Genomic DNA, 20,176 nt, shown 5'->3' with positions numbered 1-20,176 from the left:
TTGGGTGTCAACATCCTTTATATACAAAGAGAGATATGAAAAATTGTGGTATATATGTGTAATAAGAATTGTAATGCAAAAAAAGTACATGTTTAAAGACATGAATTGGCGTGAACATACTTTATATACAAAGATATAAAAAATTAATCAATTTTAAAAAGTTTAATACATCAGTTTTTTAGTGGATTGTGTTTTGAATGTTGTATCTAAGAAATCTTTCCCCAATTCAAGGTCAAAGGATTTTTGTTTTCTTCTGGAATTTTTGTAGGTTTAGCTCTGACTTTAAGGGCTATGACCTATTTTGTGTGAATTTTTCTATCCAGTAAAATGTAAGGAGTTCCCTTTTTGCATATTAATGTTCAAGTGTTCCAGAACCCTGTATTGAAGACTGTCCTTTCCCCATTGAATTACCTTGGCACATTTGTTGAAATGGGTTGAACATTCGTGTGTGGGTACTCCATAGTTCTGTGCCCATCCCTGCACCAGTATCATGCAGAACATGTATAGTCACGTCTTCTGTTACTGAAGACAGTCTTATTTCTTCCTTTCCTATCCAGAGACCTCTTCTTTTTTCTTACCCTAATGCACTGGGCAGACTCCAGTGTAGTATTGAATGGACATGACTGGTTACATCATTGGCTGTTGGTGGTTAATTCACCCTCAGCCCCGCACCCATCCCTGGAAATTAGGTCTAGCATTGGTATTTCTTCTTTCTTATCCTGAATCCATCTGATTAGAGGGTTATTGTTTTAGATTCCTGGGAATGTGTGTGTAATCAGAATATACTTTGTCTGATTATAATACTTTCAAAATGATTGAGATCTGAGTGTTAAGGGATAAAATATGGTCTGTCCTGGTGAATATTCTGTATGTACTAGAGAAGAAAGTATTTCTGCTCTTAGGTACACCACAATGTGAATGTACTTAATACTACTGTATACTTAAAAGTAGTTCAGATAGTAAATTTTACATTACATGTATTTTGTCATCATTTTAAATTTAAGGTTTTTTTTTTTTCCTGTGTGTGTGTGTATGTATACACACCAGGGGTTGAACCCAGAGGGGCTTTACCACCGAGCCACATCCCTAGTTTTTTTTTTTTTTTTTTTTTTTTTTTTTTTGTGTGTGTGTGTGTGTGTGTGGTGCTGGGGATTGAACCCAGGGCCTTGTGCATACAAGGCAAGCACTCTACCAACTGAGCTATATCCCCAGCCCCCCCTAGTCCTTTTTTATATTTTATTTAGAGACAAAGTCTTGCTAAGTTACTTAAGACCTCACTAAGTTGCTGAGGCAGGTCTTGAACTTGTGCTCCTCCTTCCTTAGTTTCCCAGATCACTGGGATTATAGGTATGTGCCACTGCACCTGTCCCATTTCACTTTTTTATATTCATGTTTTCTTCTGCTTTCTTGACCCCATGGAACATACTTGTCTTCTGATTCCATCGTGTCATTGGGTTGGTTTCTATTGATGGATTTTTCTTCCTCTGGTTATGACCTATATTTTTCTATTCTTTATGCCTGGTAATTTTATTTGATTTCAGATATGTAAATTTTACATTTTCCTGTGCTAAATTTTGTATTCCTTTAAATAGTGCTAGATTTTGGTTGGACATGTAGTTAAGTTACTTGGAATTGGGGATAGCCCTTTAAAGTTTGCTTTTGATGTTGCTAGGGCAGGTCTTGAGCAGCTTTTTGTCCAGGGCTAATATATCCCCTTTCCTAATGCAGTGCCCTCTGAGAACACTGCCCAGTGCCTCCTGTGTCATCAGGTCGTTCCACTCTGGCTGATTCATTTCCACTCTGGTTTGTATGAACACAAACAGCCTAGAGGACTCTGTGGACACCAGGAATTGTTGACGTACTGCTCCCTGTGGTCCTTTCCTCAGCCTCCAGGCTTCCTCTCAGACATTCACAGATTAGTACTTGGCCAAAGATTTGAGGAGACCCCTTTAAAGATCTCCATAGCTTTCTGTGTCATTTGCTCTCTTCTAAACATTGATCTGTTCTCTCAACTCATAAAGACCACTGAGCTCTGGTTATAGTCCCCGTCCATATATGTTGGACACTGTCCCCAGGCAGTAAGCTAAGCAGTTATGGGGCTCACCTCATTTGTTCCCTCTTTTGGGGCCAGTTCTGTACTGTTATCCAAAGCCTGAAAACCACTGTTCCCCATGTCTGACTGGTTTTCTAGATGTCTAAGGTACGAAGACAAATCCTCTTTCTTCTGTTCCATGATGGCCAGAAGCACAAGTCCTCTGATCCTCATTCATGAGGTACAGGATGTCTCCTAGTCTAGTTAGTCTGATCTCGGCAATTTCCCAACTTTATTATTACTTTACTATTAGAAATATCGCTTCGTGAATAACTATATTTTTACATCGTTTCCCACATGCAGATTATCTAGAATAAAGTGATATTTCTGGGTCACAAGTTATAGGCATTTTAATTTTGAAAGTTATTGGTGGTTGTCCTCCATGGCAGTTTTTGAGTATACCTATATACACAGTTTATGATAGTGCCTTTCTCTTGTCTTGTTTTATCTTTGCAGTTTTTTTGTTTATATTTAAATTATTAATCCATCAGGGTTTGTTTGTTTGTTATTTTTTTCATATGAGTAACTAGTATTTCATAACATTTTTGACCAAGAAAACACTTAAATAAATTCAAGATTTTTATTTATGTAGCATCAGTACTTTGACAGAAAAGGTTCTGGTGCAACTATTTTGACATGACCTTAAAACAAACAAACAAACAAACAATTAAATCTTTATTTATTACCAAATGCTGTGTGAAGCAGTCATTCTCTTCCCAAGCCCTAGTCTTCTGAGCCCATTTAGTCACTGACTCTCACCCTGGACCCGGACTGGGGAATAGGCACTTTAGTGGGGGGTGCTGACATGCCAGCCTGTCCTGCCTGTCTGAGAAGCCAGCCTGCTCCTTCTCAGACCTTTGTGCTGTCTGCTGACAAGTCCTCTTTCCCTCCCTTGTGCCTTGTTTGCTTCCTGTGTGGGAGAGATGGGGAGGGAATGGCAGCAGGGTCCAAAGGATTTATCGTGCATCTGCCCTGCTCCAAGCTTTGGATTAGGGATCTTTATCTTTTTGGTCTCCATGGAGTGGAAAGTCTCCCCTTACTCCCTCTTGCACTCCCGTGCACATGTACCCACTTTTCTCATGCTGTACCACTGCAGTACCTCACACATCACTGGTATTATAATTATTTACAGGTGTATCTTCCTCCATGGTAGGCCATGTACCTCTTGGCATGGAGCGATGGTCTGCCAACATCTAGAAGAGCCTGCAGCACTGAGTAGACACTTCATATTTGTTTTGTGAATGGGTATTACTTTCTGCCCTCTGGATATTAAGAGTCTGAGGGTTTGAAAATGTTGATAAGACACTTTGAGTGACAACTAAGGAAGAAAAATAATTATTATGACATATTCTAATACATGCTACATTGGAAAGAGATGAGGTTTGGAGATAGAAAGTATTCATAGCTTTCTTACTTTACAGGCTATGCAATCTTGGAAAAGTCTGAGCATTACTTAACTCATTAGTTAAGAAAATGAAATGTGATGATTTATCTTGGAGCCATTAATGTTATTAGATCATTGCAGCAGAATTTAATGTTAGGCACATAACAAGTGAATTGTTTTCTCAGTGACTTTCATTATGGTTAGATAAGGTGTTTGGATTTTTTTTTTTAAGGAAGAAATACAGATACCAGAGTAGGTCATAGTAAATATTTTAAATGTTGACTTAAAGAAGAACTATAATTCATTTGAATATAATTTATTCAGAACCTTAATTGACACTCTCCATTTTCCTAACAATACTTTGCTTCCTACATTTGAGGGTTATTTGTGCTTTGGTGAAAGTATCATGCCTTTTAGATGGTAACCAGTAGGCCTACGCAAAATGGGTGGCATCTTCAGGCAAAGCCTGTGACCACCAGTTTTGGCAGAAAGCAGAGCTGTAACCCATGCTGTGGACACACTGCAGAGCAACATCTGCAGCAGCCAGTGATAGCTAACATCATCTATTGGGGGCTTACTTTGTATCAGGTCCTATGCTGGTAAGAGTTTTTCCTCTCCTGTTTTAATCCTCTTATCAATCATAAGAGAAATGTAGTCTAGTGTATAAATATGAGGAAATGGAGACACAGAAGTCGAGCAATTTGCCTGAGGTCATACAGGAAGTAATGAAACCAACTTTTGAACCCAAACATTTGACCACAGAGCACATTCAACCCCCTTTCACGGCTGCTGTTTCATGGGCGGGTGGCTAGTGGCCAGAGTACAGCCTGGTGATGGCTGATGAGGTGCCGGTGTAGAAATTGCCGCCTTACCCAGCTCTACAGAGGAAAACCACACTTCTCCTGAGAATACTTTGATTGAAGAAGACTGGTGGGTGTGGTGTACATCTGTGATTCTCATACTGCTAAGGAATCACTGCCATGGTCCAAGCTGGCTGTGTTCCGTAGAGTGCAAGGATGGCTGCCGAAACCTTGCACGGCTCTCTGAGGCAGGAAGTCTGGAGCGTTGAAACAGTCCCAGCTGCCTATTTTGGGACCCTTGCGTGAGAAGATGCAGGAGGCCTACTGCACTGCCTGGGGGCTTTAAAATCTGTGGGCTCTTCGCCAGGTTAGCTGGGTAGCTGGTATCCCCACATTCCAAAGCCCTCCCCTCTCTGCCCTTCAGAGAAGAATCCTGGGATTTTTATTACTACAACACCAAGGAAGTGTGGTATGAGAGGCATCCTAGCTAAGCTTTGTCCCATACCATAAATTTCAGGGGAAAGTAGAGCACAGTCCCTTCCTCTACTTCTGCAGAATCACTGTCCTTCCAGACTGGGAGCAAGATGGAGACAGCCCCTTCCTTGCCAGGAGGAGTGTGATAAAGACAAGCTGAGATTGCCTTCTCTGCTTCCTCTTATCCCTCTAATTCTGAATCTGTGTGATCTAACCTGTGCTCCTACCCTTCCCCTCTTTCAAGTACTCTTGTCCAAATCAAGAAAAAGTACTTCCTGATAAAGGCAGGGGGTAGATAAACCTTTTTTGATGGTCTTCCTCCACTATGAAACACTCTGTTCTCTTTAGTTCTTTGTCCACACACCCTCCCGGTCCCCCTTTGACTTTTCGATGATTCCTTCTCAGTCTCTACTGCAGGCCACCTGCTCCTGTGCCCATCTTAGATACTGGTGTTTACCAGCGTCCATATGGCCCTTCTCTCCTCTGGCTTTACCACTTTAACACGTGCGCTGACAACTCTCAACCTTGTTTCTCTGCTGATCTCTAACCTACTTGGGTGACTCAAAAGTATCTCAAACTCAATGTCCCCTGAGTATTCAATACTTTGAATCAATCCATGTTATTTCAGTAACAGGTCCACTCTCACCTGAACCAGAAATATGGGAGCTTTCTCCTCTCAACTGAATATCCAAGCAGCATTGAATCTCGAGGTTGGAAGATCAGCTTAGCTTCTTCCTCTGAGCCCCAATCCTCCAACTTCATCCACTCCTCAGGATCCTGAATCTTCATTCCCTTCACTGGCTCCTTATAGTACTACTTAATCATACTCAGGTTTCCCCATCCCTTGAAGATTGTCACATCGACTACCTGCTATGCTGTACACCTAATAATAAGAGCTTCCAGTTATCAGGGCAGTTGTGTGCTGTGGAGTCACTCATTCAACGAAGTGCCAGACATTTTCCTAGTGCTGGACCTTCAGCATGTCTAATATGCCTAAAATCTTTCCCCTCAGAGATCATACATCTTACTGCAGACACAGAGAACCTATGCATAAATGTCACATGGTTGTTGGAACTCTTACTGTGTGTCAGCCACTCTGCTAAACGCTGTGTATTCATGACCTGTCAGCCTTTACAACAGCCCTGTGCAATAAGTGCTGTTGTACCCATTTTGTAGATGAGAAAGCTGTAACTCGCTTGAGGACACAGTGACACCGAGTCAGCACTCACCAACCCCACCTGCTGTACTGAATCATGGCTCTCAACCATGCGCCTACAGAGGAATGCAGATTCCTTTTGTTCAGAGGGTATATTAAATATTTTTGGTAGGTAATCCCTGCAGTAAAATTCCTTGGGTACTAGGAAGAGCAGGAGTGTTCAGTAACCAGAGCTTCTCTGCAGAGTGTGCAAGGGTAGCCTCAATGGGCTGGCAGACTAAATGCCTGTCCTTGACCTGGACTCCAGCCTGAAGCTACAGGATTTCTATCTGAATCCAGTTAGTTTCTCTGCCATCACCCCCTGCGCCATGTGTTCCTTAGCATCACACCTGACCTCTATTTTCTGTTTTTAAACTAATTCTTTATCTTTGTCTTTACCCCTTCAGGGAATTCAGCACCCTCGTACTCTAAACTGTACACTTCATCTCTTTCCTCTTCACTCTCTTTCAACCCTCATAGGTGGGACTGTAGTGCATGCCCAAAAGTTGTGTTTTCTTTAGGAAAATCTCCTTCCACGCTGCTTTGAACAGGTGAATACTGTCGACCCACCTGTGGAGATTTCCCAGGTTATGTCGTTATGTGCTGTAAGAGAAGTTCTAGGCTTCTCACTCTTCCTGATGGTATCAGAGTGCATCTTTTCTCCTGCCCCAGGTCAGGACCTGAGGAGCTTTGTCTCATCCTCCTCTGATTTCTGCTTGAGGGTGAGGCCAGGCTGAAGCCTCAGTAGAATGTCCCACACAGAGCATCTGTTGTGTGTTGTGGAATCAAAAGCGATGCACACTGGTCTGCAACAAGATATTTGAGAAACTGAGAATAAGATTTGGAAACTATAACAATTAGAGTAAGTTTATGTTGGTGAATTTAATACTTTAAAAATGGGGCTTCATATTTTATATGTGTGCTTATTTTTCTAATGATTTCCTTTTTATTTTATTTTATACAGTTATTGTTCTGTGGCAGAATTGAAACTTAAAAAGCAAAACTAGCTGGTCCTTCACAGATGGTTGAGAAGCATTGAGCCACAGTGGAAAGAGCAGGGCTGGCTGGGCTTCACCTCTCTGAGCCTCCTTTTTCCATCTGGCTGATTACCCCAGGGTGAAGGGGACAGTGCTTTGAGTCACATATGTATCCAGGCATATGTGCCCAGGAGTGGTGAAGACAGAGGAAACCCCTAAGCCAGAGGATTGATGAGAGGCTGGCTGGTGAAGGAGATGTCTGAGCTATCCCAGGAAGCTGAAGCTTCTGTAGCAAGGCCAGGCACCCTGGTGAAGGCCGCTTCTTCCCTTGAGACTAAGCCCAGGGCTCCCTTTGGCTAGAGAGCAGGAATCTTGAAGGTGCTCAGAAGCGCAGTCCCTGGGGAGAGCAGGCAGCCGGGCTGCATTCCTGTGGTATTTGAGGATTGATCTTGTCAGATTAGCAGCTTTGCTTTTCTTGGTTCAGGTACAAGATCCCCACGTGGGGAGCTGTGCTTCTTGAGAAGAGCAAAAGCTGATGAAAGCTTAGAACGTGAGGCTCCAGGCCAGCCCTGTACCAGTTCCTAGATGAGAGGGAGGCCCCAGGTGTCAGCTCCACCTACACAAAGTCCCAGGGGTGAGGCAGCAGCTGGGCAGAGAGCAGGATGCTGGTACCTTTGGGACATTGTCCTGCTTTTCCTTCTCTTGTCTGTCCTCAGAGAGGTAGGTCACTGTATGACTAGCCTTTTATGAATAAATAGCAGAAGCTGGCAGGGAGGAACATGACTGAGGCCTCACCTCTCCCAGCCCATGCCCATCCCCTGTCATGGGAGCTCTCGACTGTCTGCCCCAGGGCATGTGGAGTCCAGACCTGGGCAAATGACGTAGCCAGGCAGATCCTGGCGAGGGAATTATACTCCTCACCAGTGCAGCAGCATGAAGGCAGACCTATTTGTTGAAAGTAGGCTATGGCATCTCTGGGCCTCTGGTGTTAGGACAGATCCATCCTCCCCTCAGGTTCTCCAAGGGCTTAGATTGGGTTTTCTGAACCGGCCAACTGGAGACCGTGCGCTGCAGCATCTTCACTCTGCTGCTCTGCCCTCCAGATAGTGTGTGTGGGTCCAGGGCCAGGTGCAGAGCTTGTTCCAAAAAGTAACATCCAAATGGGGCAAGACTGCTAAATGGGCAAGGCATGTGCTTGGGAACTGGGCTCAGAAACCAACTCTGTGGGGCCTAATTGGGGCTGGCTTGGTACCTGCTATCCCCATTGGCAGTGCCTCCTTGTGTCTGAGGTGTCTGATCCATGAGCTTCTATCCTGGTAAAAAGGGCTGTCTCCACCTCATTCTCCATCTCCCCCATGTGCCCTCATGCACACCCCCAGGATCAGCAAAAGAAGTTAAGCACAGGACTTTCCTCAGCTTTGTTTATCCTTAGGATGCTTTTGACCTTTTGACCTTTTTGACCTTAGGATGCCTGTGCTCCTGTACCTCTTCCTTGGTGCCCAAAGACTGCTGCATGCACATGTGCCCCTGATATCCAGATCCCTTTTCCCAGTGGGCTTCTCCCCACTCCTCCCCTACCCCTGAGGGATGGCGCAGGGTTGGAGTAGATCCTGTGAGCCCATTTGGTTCCCCTGAGGGAAAGAATCCCTCTTTAGAAACAGTGACCTTTATTTAACATGGTCATCAACTGCCTTTGTTGGAGCCATTTCTTGTCACCTTGAGTTCCTGGGATAGAATTTTAAAAAGTGCAAGAGACAGCAGGACAGAGTGCAGCAAACTGTGCTTGGTGTGGGTGGTGGGAGTTGAGGAAGGCTGCTTGTCTAGGAGATTGTCTGTCCAGTGGGCTCCAGCAAAGTCTCTGGCCCTCAGAGATACACTGCTTTGCTGTCACTCTGATTATTGGTAGAAAACATGGGGTTCAAGGGCTACAGGCCAGCCAGCGAGAGCTGTCAGCACAGCCCCAGCTGCACATAGGGTATAGTTGCAGAAGGAAGGGGTGAACCTGGCTCCATCCATCTCTGTTCCAGGCCACACACTCAGGGACTCCACCGAAGAGAATTTGCTAAAGGAAGGACCAAATGTTCTCTGGTATACAGCTGCACCCCAGGGCCCGCTTTTGTGGATGGCAGGTCTCTTCCTTGTGAAAAACCCTGAGTCCTTTTCAGGGTGAGACTTGGAAGCTGGATGCAAAAAAAAAAGTAACCTAGGGGCCTGGGCTACTAGCCACCAACTGGAGGGCGGCCTGTTTTTTCCCCAAGCCTTGACTGAGCTGATTCCTGGCTACAATTCAGATCTTTTCTGAGGGTGGGCCTAAATTTCAGGAAGCAGGGAGCTTTGTAGCTGGGCAGAAGTGGTCTGGCCATGCTCAGACTGTCATTTCTTGGCACTGAAATGAGAGCTGTCAGGGTAGGTGGAGAAAGAAATCTTTGCCCCCTGACTTCACCACTGGGTCATTGATCCTTGTGGTTGGAGCCATGCCAGTGCCTATGCCAGGCTCACAGCCTCTCATTTATGCTGTCTTAGCAAAAACCAAGGCAACTGGGTTCTCCCTTCTCCAGTCCATGCAAGTGAGAAGAGCTTAGGCATTAGGGTGAGGAAGACCTGGATTTCAATCCCAACTTCTCCTCTTGGCTAGCTGTGCAGCCCTGGGCTAGTTACTTAGTCATGCTGAGCTTCACCCTCCTCATCTGCAAAATGGGAATAGCGGTTGCTACCTCCTAGGCAGCTGTGGGGTTGCATGAGACCCTGTCCATGAGGTGTGTGGCCTGCACTCAGTGCTTAGTCAGGGCAAGAAAGTGTAGTTGTTCTTCTGTCCTTCCACTCTACCCACCGTGACTCTAGAGACACCTCTGGTAATGCATCTTGCCTGGCAGCTGTCAGGACTTGCGTAGATTGTGTATATAAACCCAGGTGATTGACATTTGTTGATAAAGGAATGCCACATGTATCAGGAAGTGTGGCTGTTGTCAACTCCAGCCACACAGGATGCAACTGATAACTTATAATTTAGTTAAAATAAAACTGAGTTGTCAGAGCAGAGCATCCAGGAATGGATGTCTCCTAGTACCTAACCCTGAGGGGCATTGCCCTGTAAACCAGTTTTTAACATCTGCATGCCACACATGCTGTTCCCCAACCAGGAGTGCTTCCCTCCATCTTGGCCTTAACTTATTTCAGCGAACAGCTTGGCCATCTCTGGCACCAAGCACTGCAGTCTCTGCTCACAGAACTGCTTGTGGCAAGCTTCTCCCCTCATCAGGGGCCTGAAGAAGGCAAGCACTGAGCTTGGTGAGATGCCACATGCATGTGCCTTCTGGAGTGTCCCTCACCTTCGCCACCTTTAGAAAACTCAGTTTCACTTCCTCTACAAATCTTTCCCCAGCCTGGGTCTTGCCAACTCATGCGTCTTTTTCTGTGGTCCTTCCATGTGCCGTGAACTGCGCTTTCCTCCTGGCTCCTCCACTTCTCCTTGCCCAGTTTTTATCTTTAATTTACCTGTGTCACCACCTACTGCCTGAACGAACTGGGGCCAGTTCCCATTTCCATGCCTTTATCTGTTCAGTTGCCATACTTTTCCAGGCTGACTTCGGTTTGGGGAGGGAGGTGAAAATTGAGATCCTGATGACTTCCTTGGGTGCTCTGCCCGGTCCACTGTGCTGCCAGCCTGAAGCAGCACCACCAGCATCAACAGTGGGAAGAGTCGGCAGTGGCTCTGATGATATATTAAACCCTAGATCATTCCTCCCTCAAAATATTGAGATTGATGCCCTCCTTCAATTTGCTCAGACAATTGGGAATTTTGTGGCTATTTGTTTATTCCTGCAATGAATTTTTACTGAGCACCAGGCTCTGTATTGGACATTGGGGAAGTGGTCTTGAAAAATGCAGACAGGGCCCAACTTCAGCATCTGGGAGAAATAAATTGAAGCTATACCTCAAAGTTCTGGTCGTATTCACATCAAGTTGGAAAGCAAGTGACTTGGCCAGATACCCCCTCACCACTGCATCCCAGCACCTAGCCTTGGACTGGCTACAGCACACTGCTGAGTGGGTAGGGTGGTGGGGAGGCCCCAAGCCTGCCCAAGCCCAAGGCCATCTCACAGTAGCTCTGTGGGCTATGGCAGCAACCAGAGGATGACAGCTTTGGAGTTTCAGAAGATCAGGCTTGTGAATGATTTTGCATGGACTAGGGTTATAGACAAACAGAAATGACATCTGAAAAGACTCCTCTGAGCCAGTTTTCTTGGCACATTCATCCAAGTCAAGCCCAAACAAAAGGCTGTTGATGACATTTCTTCTGCACAAGTCACGAAAAGCTGCAGACTGAGGGTGAGCAGTTTCTGCTTCTGCAATTCAGAAACCATAAAGAATGAAGAATGGCTTGGGGAAAGCATGGCTCCATCATTAAGTCAGCATCCGCCCCTTAACATTCTGCATGTCTACACAGTGCAGTCTTAATCCTGGGAGCCCCCTGCAGTGAATGCCCTCAGGGAATGGGCAGAGCTTCCCCCCAACTTCCACCTGTGTGGGGGCTGTACCCAGGCCTCCAGTCAGATCAGCACCTCCCAGGGCCCCATTTGGATCCTGCCCATGATGACTGCTCACCTGACTCCTGAGCCCCAGAGACACTAGATAGATTCTTGCCCTTCTCCAGCCTCTAAGCACCCACTCTGCCAAATCTTTGCAGAGCTCTGGGGGACAGTGACAAATAAGAAATAGCTGCTGCTTCCCAGAGCTACCGTGAGTGGGCAGTGTGGTGACTGCAAGGACAAAGCAAGCATAGGGAGCTGTGCATGTTCCCATGAGGGCATCTGACCAAACTGCAGGCTACAGTTTCTTGCTAGAGGAGGTGCACCTGTGCCCACAACTGGTGCAAAATTAGAAACTGGCCAGGCACCCAGAACCCACCACTCAACCATGGACTCCTGAAGCATTTGCTGCTGGAGAATCCTTTAGCCCTCACAGGTCCAAGTTTGGGAGGCTGGTGTGTTACCATACTGCTGTGTTGCCCCAAAGAAAGCCCAGCCTACATAGTGCCCATGCCCACTAAGGCTCCTACTGCATCATGCTGTCTTGACACTGTACCCACCTATTGTCCTGTGAAACAGCAGGGAAGTTGTCCTCAGCAGCTGAACTGACCCAACCCTGCAAACCACACAGGAAGCACCTGAGCAGCCCACCTGAGCATTTTAGCCTGCAGAGACCCTTAAACAGCAGTCAAATGGCCCCACCCTCCTTGCCACTGTCCCCAAAATAGCCAGAAAGCCCCACTTACCCACCCACCCACCTCAGCCCCCTGAAAGCAGCCAGGTACTTCTTTCATCTCCACCCCTCATGGCCCCGTGCAGCCCCATCCACCCACCCTCAGCCCTGGGAAGGAAGGCATGCTGCCTTCCCCCTAGTGGCTCAACCTGCCAAGAAACCCCAGAATCCCCAGGTGGCCCCACTCATTCTTCTGCAGCCCAGGAATCAGCGATCTTTGGCCCTGGGAAGGAGCTAGGCAACCTGCCCCAAGCAACTTGGTCCCCAGAGGCCCCACAGAGTCACTTTTGCAGACCTTGGACATTGATGGCAGCCTTTCTTGATTCACTGGTCCCGCTTGGTTCCTAATATCCCTCAGATGCTGACAGGCACCCAGTCTAATTGCAGGTTCTCCCACTGGGGCCCATCTGGGCTGCCCCACTCCCACCTGACCCTTAGAAATTGATAGTCAACCCCCACACACAGCTGAGAGCACCATTCCCAGAACTAGCAGTGCGCCCCCTAGCCTCTGCAGCTTAAAACACTAAGATACTTGCAGACATTGGTGATGGCTAAAGAAGCCACACTGACATTATATTAAAGCATCCCTGGGGAACCAAAGCCAACGCACACTATTCATCTAACACTGCAGGACCTTCCAAGACATATCACCAGGAGAAAACCTTTTACTACAAAACAACACTATAAAATGGGTAGAGGCGGCTGACCAACCAGCTGCACAGATATCAAGACCGGGACACAAGGAGGGTGGAAAACAAAGTAACATGACACCTCCCAAGGAATAAGATGACCCTAGCAATGGACCCCAAAGAAAACAAAGTTGACAAATGGCCAGAAGAAGATTCAAATTATCGGTTTTACAACAACAAGTGCTGGAGAGGTTGTGGAGAAAAGGGTACACTTGTACATTGCTGGTGGGACTGCAAATTGGTGTGGCCAATTTGGAAAGCAGTTTGGAGATTCCTGGGAAAGATGGGAATGGAACCACCATTTGACCCTGCTATTGCCCTTCTTGGACTATTCCCTGAAGACCTTAAAAGAGCATGCTACAGGGATACTGCCACATCGATGTTCATAGCAGCACAATTCACAATTGCTAGACTGTGGAACCAACCCAGATGCCCCTCAGTAGATGAATGGATAAAAAAAATGTGGCATCTATACACAATGGAGTACTATGCAGCAATAAAAAATGACAAAATCATAGAATTTGCAGAGAAATAGACAGCACTAGAGCAGATTATGCTTAGTGAAGCTAGCCAATCCCTAAAAAACAAGTGCCAAATGTCTTCTTTGATACAATGAGAGCAAATATGAACAGAGCAGGGAGGAAGAGTAGGAAGAAAAGAGTAACATTAATCAGTGACATGAGATGGGAGGGAAAGGGAGAGATGAGGAAAATTGCATGGAAATGAAGGGAGACCCTCATTGCTATACAAAATTACATATAAGAGGCTGGGTGGGGAATGGGAAAATAAATAAGGAGGGAGATGGATTACAGTAGATGGGGTAGAGAGAGTAAAAGGGAGGGGAGGGGAGGGGGGATAGTGGGGAATAGGAAAGGGAGCAGAGTACAACAATTACCAATAGGGCATTATATAAAATTGTGGATGTGTAACCGATGTGACTCTGCAATCTGCATTTGGGGTAAAATTGGGAGTTCATAACCCACTTTAGTCTAATGTATGAAGTATGATATGTCAAGAGCTTTGTAACGTTGTGAACAACCAATAAAAAAAAAAATATATCGGTTTTAAAGAAACATAATGAAATGTAAGAGACCACAGAGGACAATTCAATGAACTTAGGAAGGTGATTCATGAAATGAATGAAAAATTCAACAGAAATAGAGACTACTTATAAAAGCAGAAACCTTTGATCTAAAGAATTTAATAAGTGAAATTTTAAAATACAGTTGAGCCTCAGCAGCAGAATGAATCTAGTCAAACCAACAAAGAAAAAAAATAATAGAAAAGAAAAATTTAAAAAGAGAAGAAAGCCTTTAAGACTTATGGGACACCATTAAATTAGCAAATATTCATATTATGGGTGTTACAGAAGGAGAAGAGAGAGAAAAAGTCATTTAAAACAAACAAACAAACAAACAAACAAAAAACACTGAATGAATGGCCAGGCACAGTGGCACATGCTTGTAATCCCAGTGACTTGGAAGGCTGAGGCAGGATGTGAGTTCAAAGCCAGCCTCAGCAATTTAGTGAGGCCTTAAGCAACTCAGACCCTGACTTTAAATAAAATATAAAAAAGGAGCTGGGGATGTGGCTCAGTGGTTAAGCACCCCTGCATTCAATCCCTGGTACCAGTGTGTATATATATATATATATATTTTTTTTTAATGAAATAATTGCTGAAAACTTTCCAAATCTTTCCCAAGATTTGAACTAATCTAAGAAGCTTAAAAACCCTGAATAGCTTTGACTAAAAAAGATACTGTCTGTGGCATATTATAGTCAAACTGTCAAAAGTATAAGAGAAATCTGTGCCAGGTCACAGATAAAGGAACCCCATTAGACTAATAACAGACTTCTTTGCAGAAACCTTACAGGTCAGGAGAGAATGAGATGATATACTCAGTCCTGAAAGAAAAAAAAAAAAAACTGCCAAGAATAATGCTTGCAAAACTATCCTTCAAACATGAGACTTTTTTTTGCTTGTCTTTTCAAGGCAAGCAAAAGCTAGGGATATAGCACAGTAGTAGAGTGTTTGTTTGCCTAGTATATGCATACCCTGGATTCAGTCCCCAGCAACACAAACCCATTGTGGGGGGGGGGGCAGACAAGCAAAACCTGAAAGAATTAGACCAGCCCTACACCTACCATCATGAAAGCACAAGAAAGTACAAAACTCACTAATAGAGCAAACACACAAAGAGAAGAAAAATCAAACCTTATCAATACAGAAAACCATAGATATTCCTGTCCTTGTCCTGTCTCCTCTTGCTTTACTTTAAGCCACCAAGGACTGTGGACTGCAGCCTTGAGCCTTGGAGCCATTAACCAAAACTGGATTCTTTTTGAGATTTTATTCCTACCAAGCTTCCCCCAGTGTTAGGGCTATGTGGAGACAGGTGTGTCTCCACATCCTCAGGACCTGGAGTTTACCCAGATGTCAAATGGTTAGTGATTACTTCTCTGGAAAGTTGTGCTTCTGCATCAAGAATTGGATTGTTCATTAAAGTAGACAGTAGGTGGTGCATGCCTGTTATCCCAGCCACTCAGGAAGCTGAGGCAGAAGGATCTCAAGTTCAAGGTTGGCTTGGGCAACTTAGCAAGACCCTGTCTCAAAATAAAATATGCTCTGGGGATGTAGCTCCATCATAGCACTTGCCTAATGCTCAAGGCTCTGGGTTCAGTCCCCAGTGCTTAGGGAGAAGACAAAAGGCAGTAGAAATGAGGGCTCCATCAGTGTAGGAGCCTCACACTTGTTGCTGTGTCTTGCATATGGTTGGACTACAAAAGGAGCTTCATGGAATTGAAGCAGTTGGTGGTAAATTAAGTGTGACGGCAACAAGGGAAAACATGGCGTACACTGTGGAATGCCTCCAAGATGATGTCAGTATTCTAGTTGAGTTCCTGCACCATATTACCACAGCCCCCGAATTCCATCATTAGGAAGTAGCTGCCCTTCACTGTGAGCTGATTGACAAAGCTGTGGCTTTTCACAGTCCATAGACTCTTGTCATCAAATTTGCTTGCTGCAGCTTACCAGAATGCCCTGGCTAATTCCTTGTATTGTACTCACTATAGAGCTGGAAAATGACCTCAGAGGAGTAAACATTGCTATGTTCAGAGCTATTTTACAAGTGTACGGATGGCCTTGATTGACCTGGTGAGTCATCCTGCTCTAAAGCAAGTTGCTGAACAGTCTCTCTGCACAAGGGGTGGGCTTCATTTATGGGCTGTAAAGGCCAGGTACCATGGGGGTGAAATTTGACAAGAGAGTTGAGGCAACTTTGTCCATGCTGCCTTTGTGCACTGTCACAGGAAGTGCAGAAGCAATTTGATTTGATGTTCTTCAACAAGCCCTTGGACTTCATGTAAAGAGGGGCAACAGTGCCTCTCTGAGGTGATCCTTCATGTTAATTACCCTGATCTGATTGTTACACATTGTATACATGTATTGAAATGTCACTCTGTGCCTCATAAATATATTTATGATACTTGTCAATTAAGTATAAAGATACAGCAAAAGAAACAAACATGCTTCGGGTATAAAAGTCAAGGGTGGTCCGAGCCCTTGACCATCATGCTGAGAAGCTTGCAGTATATTATGAGGTCAGCTAAGGTGTGCAAGCAGGGAGAGAGGGGCAGCATCGCGCTGGTACTTTTAAAAGGTCAAGCATTACAAGAGGTGAGACTAAAGAGGGAGACCCTGGGGGTCAGTGATTAGGGCAAGGATAGGCTCACAGGATATTAGATGAGGACAACAATCAGTGGTCTGTTAGGGATAAGTGAGAGGGAGAAGTAAAAACAGGCTCCCAGTTTCTGTTTCAGGCAGCTGACAGGTCAGAGGTAGCATTTCCTAAGAGAGGCTACGGGATGGGGGTGGGGAACCTGTCGGGGCAGCTGTTGAAGTGCTGCGCCTGTGGAGCATCCTCCTGGGGATGTGAGCACCAGGGACCTTTCAGGGTTCCTTCCCTCCTCGTTCTTTCTACTATAAACAACATTGCTATGAACAGTGTTCTTGTTAACAAGGCCTGATGGCTCCTTGACAGTTTTCTCACATCCCTGACATAGTAAGAGACTTTTTTGGTGATATTGCACTGAATTATTGAGTTTGTCTCTTCTTGTCACCAGACCTTTCAATGTGAAACCTATTTACCCTGACTTCATTCCCTCCCCTTTTCCCATTATTTTATTTTATACCATGCTGGGCACTAATGATGAAAAATGATAATAATTCTCTACCTTAGAATTTCAGGCTAGAAGGAGAATCAAACATGAAGACAAAAATACTGTGTTGACATGATGGTAGAGGAAAGAAACATAAGATGCCGTGAATGCCAGAAAGGAGACACCTGAGGGCCAGAGGCTTTTTCCCTGAAGTGAATTTCTGGGCTCACTCCTCTTCTGCCGTTATTTTAGGATCTCTTGACCTTCATTCTAATCATCTGCTTCCAGCATTAAAAAGCCAGAGACACGCCTTTTGTTGGTTCATTAGTGGCTGGTATCTCACCATCATTTAGGTGAAACCTTTTCTTGCTTTGTTTTTGTTTTTAATTTGGGAGGGGTGGGTGCCGTCAGTGTCTGGGATGCACCTTGCCCACAGCTCCACCAAATAATGGGTCTGTGGACCTGAGGTACTCATGGGCCCCTCAAGGCCACACACAACCAGACCCAAAGGGCTGCATCTTTTTCTGGTCTCCTGACCTACTCTGGAAGTATCATTATCTTCCCCACAACCCCATAGTTGAGGAGAGAAAAAATGAGGGTACTACTCATTGAGATAGAAATCCAAGAAGAAATGCGGTTATTTCTGTTTAGATCTCTGGCTTTTAGCAGGAGGAGGAAAGGGTGGAATCATGAATTTGGTTGTAGACACAATAAATTGAGATGACTCTGGGACACTTAAGGAGAGATGCACGTGTGGGCCTGCAGTTTCAAGGGAGGTGGTCAGAGCCAGAGATGATGCTGTGAGAATTACTAACATAGAGATGAAGTCTGGGCCGTGGGGGTAGTGTAGGAAGAATGTAGACCAAGTCCCAAACTGGCAGTTTAAAAGTTAAGCCTTCCTGCAGTCATGCTTTGTGTGGCCAGCACAGTGTTTTAAAATAATGTGAATCCTGTTAGGCAATGTGTGACTCTAGCTTGCTGTAATCCCGCCAATTGTTGTTGTCTTACCTCTGGCCCAATTCACATATATACAGTACTTTCTTGGCTCTTGAAGGCATTTGAGTTGGTAAATTTTGTAAGAAGAAAATGGAGTAGCAACAAAGAAGGAGTGATTAGGAAGGAGAAATGATGGAGTAAAGTGGGAAGGAATGGGCAGAGCCTGTGGAAAATCAGGAGAGAATGAAATTTTGTTCTTTCTGAAAGAATGGAAGGCAACATAGTCAGTCTTATAATAAAATATTAAATGTGGGTTTCATTTGATCTAACAATCTACTTATACATGTTTAACATAAGTAATAATCATATTTATATATACATTATTAATTATAATATGCCTTATAATAGCAAAAAATTGCAAACAGCATGTCTCCCAGCCAAGAATGATTAATATAATGTGTCCAAATGATAAAATAGTATATGATCATGAAAAATGATGTTGTCAGACTATATTTATTGACATGACTCTACATTTATAGTTAAACTTTTTAAAAGTTATGAAACAGGTCATATAAGATAAATCCATTTATGTTAAATGCCTGTTTATGGAAGGAAAAGTCTGGAGGCCCTCACATATAAATCCTAAGAACCACCCAAGAGCTAAATCCCGTAGACTTTTATGTGTCTTTGACCTCTCTTGGCTTTGGACATTATTGGCCTTTCTTGGCTTCCTGTTCCTTGTCTTCTTTTCCATCCTAGTCCCATAGGCTGGCACTTGGGACTGAAAAATGGCAGACTCAGTCCTGGGAGAACCCTTGAAACCAGCAGCCAGTTTACATCCTGTGCAAAACCAAAACAGGGCACTTACTGGACTATTTTTCCTGGGAAGAAGTAGTCACGGATCATATTTCCCTGGCTCTTTGAGTCTACATAACTCTTCTGGAATAAAACCCTTCCCAGGGTCTGTGGGTATAAGTCCCCTCTCCTTGCCCACCCTCCCCACCCTCTAGCAGAGTCGCCTGGCTGTCCCCCTCTCTCCCACGCCTTCTCTTCAATCAAGGAGTTATTTTTAACAGAGTTGTATATACCATGCTTGAATCCTGGCAAAACACCAGAGCTTTGGAGTAGACACTCAAGATGGAAATAGTCTCCCACAACCTCCCCCTTCCCAGAGCTTTTCCTTTTAAAGAGAGAAAACAACTTATCCAAACTGTAGACACCCCTACCAGAAAGTTCCTGGACACTAGCACTGAGTGACTGTCTCCATGGCCTGGACCATGAAGTTTAGGCTGAGGCTGGACCTGCTGCCACTTTGGGCCTGTCTTCAGCCCAGGGTGAGCCCAAGGACAGGATGACTCCAACCACTTCCTGGGATTGGTAGGTCTAGAGGCCCTGTGTCCCAGAATTATGGCGGTTACCTAGTCCATCCCCCTTCCCAGTAGTTGGGCACTGGACCTACAGAAGTAGCCCATCTATTTTGAGATTATTATTACTGAGTAACTGGAGAGTTTTTAAAGTGCCAAGTCCTGCTTTTCTGTAACTTTTCTCTGTGCTTTTTGCTGTGCGTGCCAGAGCCACACAGAGCAAATCCTCTTCCACATGAGCTGTCCAGGGATTTGAAGCTGGTGGTTGTGTGACCCAAGTCTCTAGCCAGGCATCTTTGCTGTCATGAGGTATCATTTCCTCCCTAACTCAGTGGTCCCTTCTCTGGGTCAATTCTGTTGTATTATTGTTCCCTTTAGAAGACACCCAGAATAGGACGTGTGCTTGCTCTGGAGTGTTCTGACAGAGAAGATAGAAGAAATACTTCCCCATTTCTGGTGCTCCTCATAATGACTGACACTCAAAAGACACTACTTTTATAGTTGTCCTGTCACACTGACTGTAAGAATTTCTTGACATGCTGCTGCTAAGCCCCATCCCTGTCCTGCTTGGCATGTGTGATGGACTCCAGGGGCCTTGACCAAGCCTGGCTGGGTGGCTCTGCTCTGGAGCCACATCCATGTGTGAGAGGAATGGAGGGTATTTGTAAGGGAAGCTGTGGAGAATGGAAGAGACTGCTTTCAGGGACAACCCCAAAGACTGCCAATGCCAAGCAGCAGAGCAGGCAAGAGAAGACCATGAGTCTGTTGTGACAGCAGTCTGTGTGCCTATGTAGGTTGTGTCCAGCAAGGTTAGTCATCCAAGTATAGGGACAGAGATTCTA

At 45.0% G+C, this 20,176-nt stretch overlaps 1 protein-coding gene across 9 annotated transcripts in view; it reads left to right on the top strand.

Moving 5' to 3' along the window:
* Positions 1–20,176, top strand: part of ST3GAL3 (ST3 beta-galactoside alpha-2,3-sialyltransferase 3) — a 196,250-nt gene that overhangs the window by 129,065 nt on the left and 47,009 nt on the right. The gene's annotated exons all lie outside the window — the stretch shown is intronic.

The sequence above is a fragment of the Spermophilus citellus genome (assembly GCF_964194105.1).
Source record: "Spermophilus citellus genome assembly, chromosome: 9".
Classification (NCBI taxonomy): Eukaryota; Metazoa; Chordata; class Mammalia; order Rodentia; family Sciuridae; genus Spermophilus; species Spermophilus citellus.
This window is presented reverse-complemented; position numbering and strand designations above follow the sequence as displayed.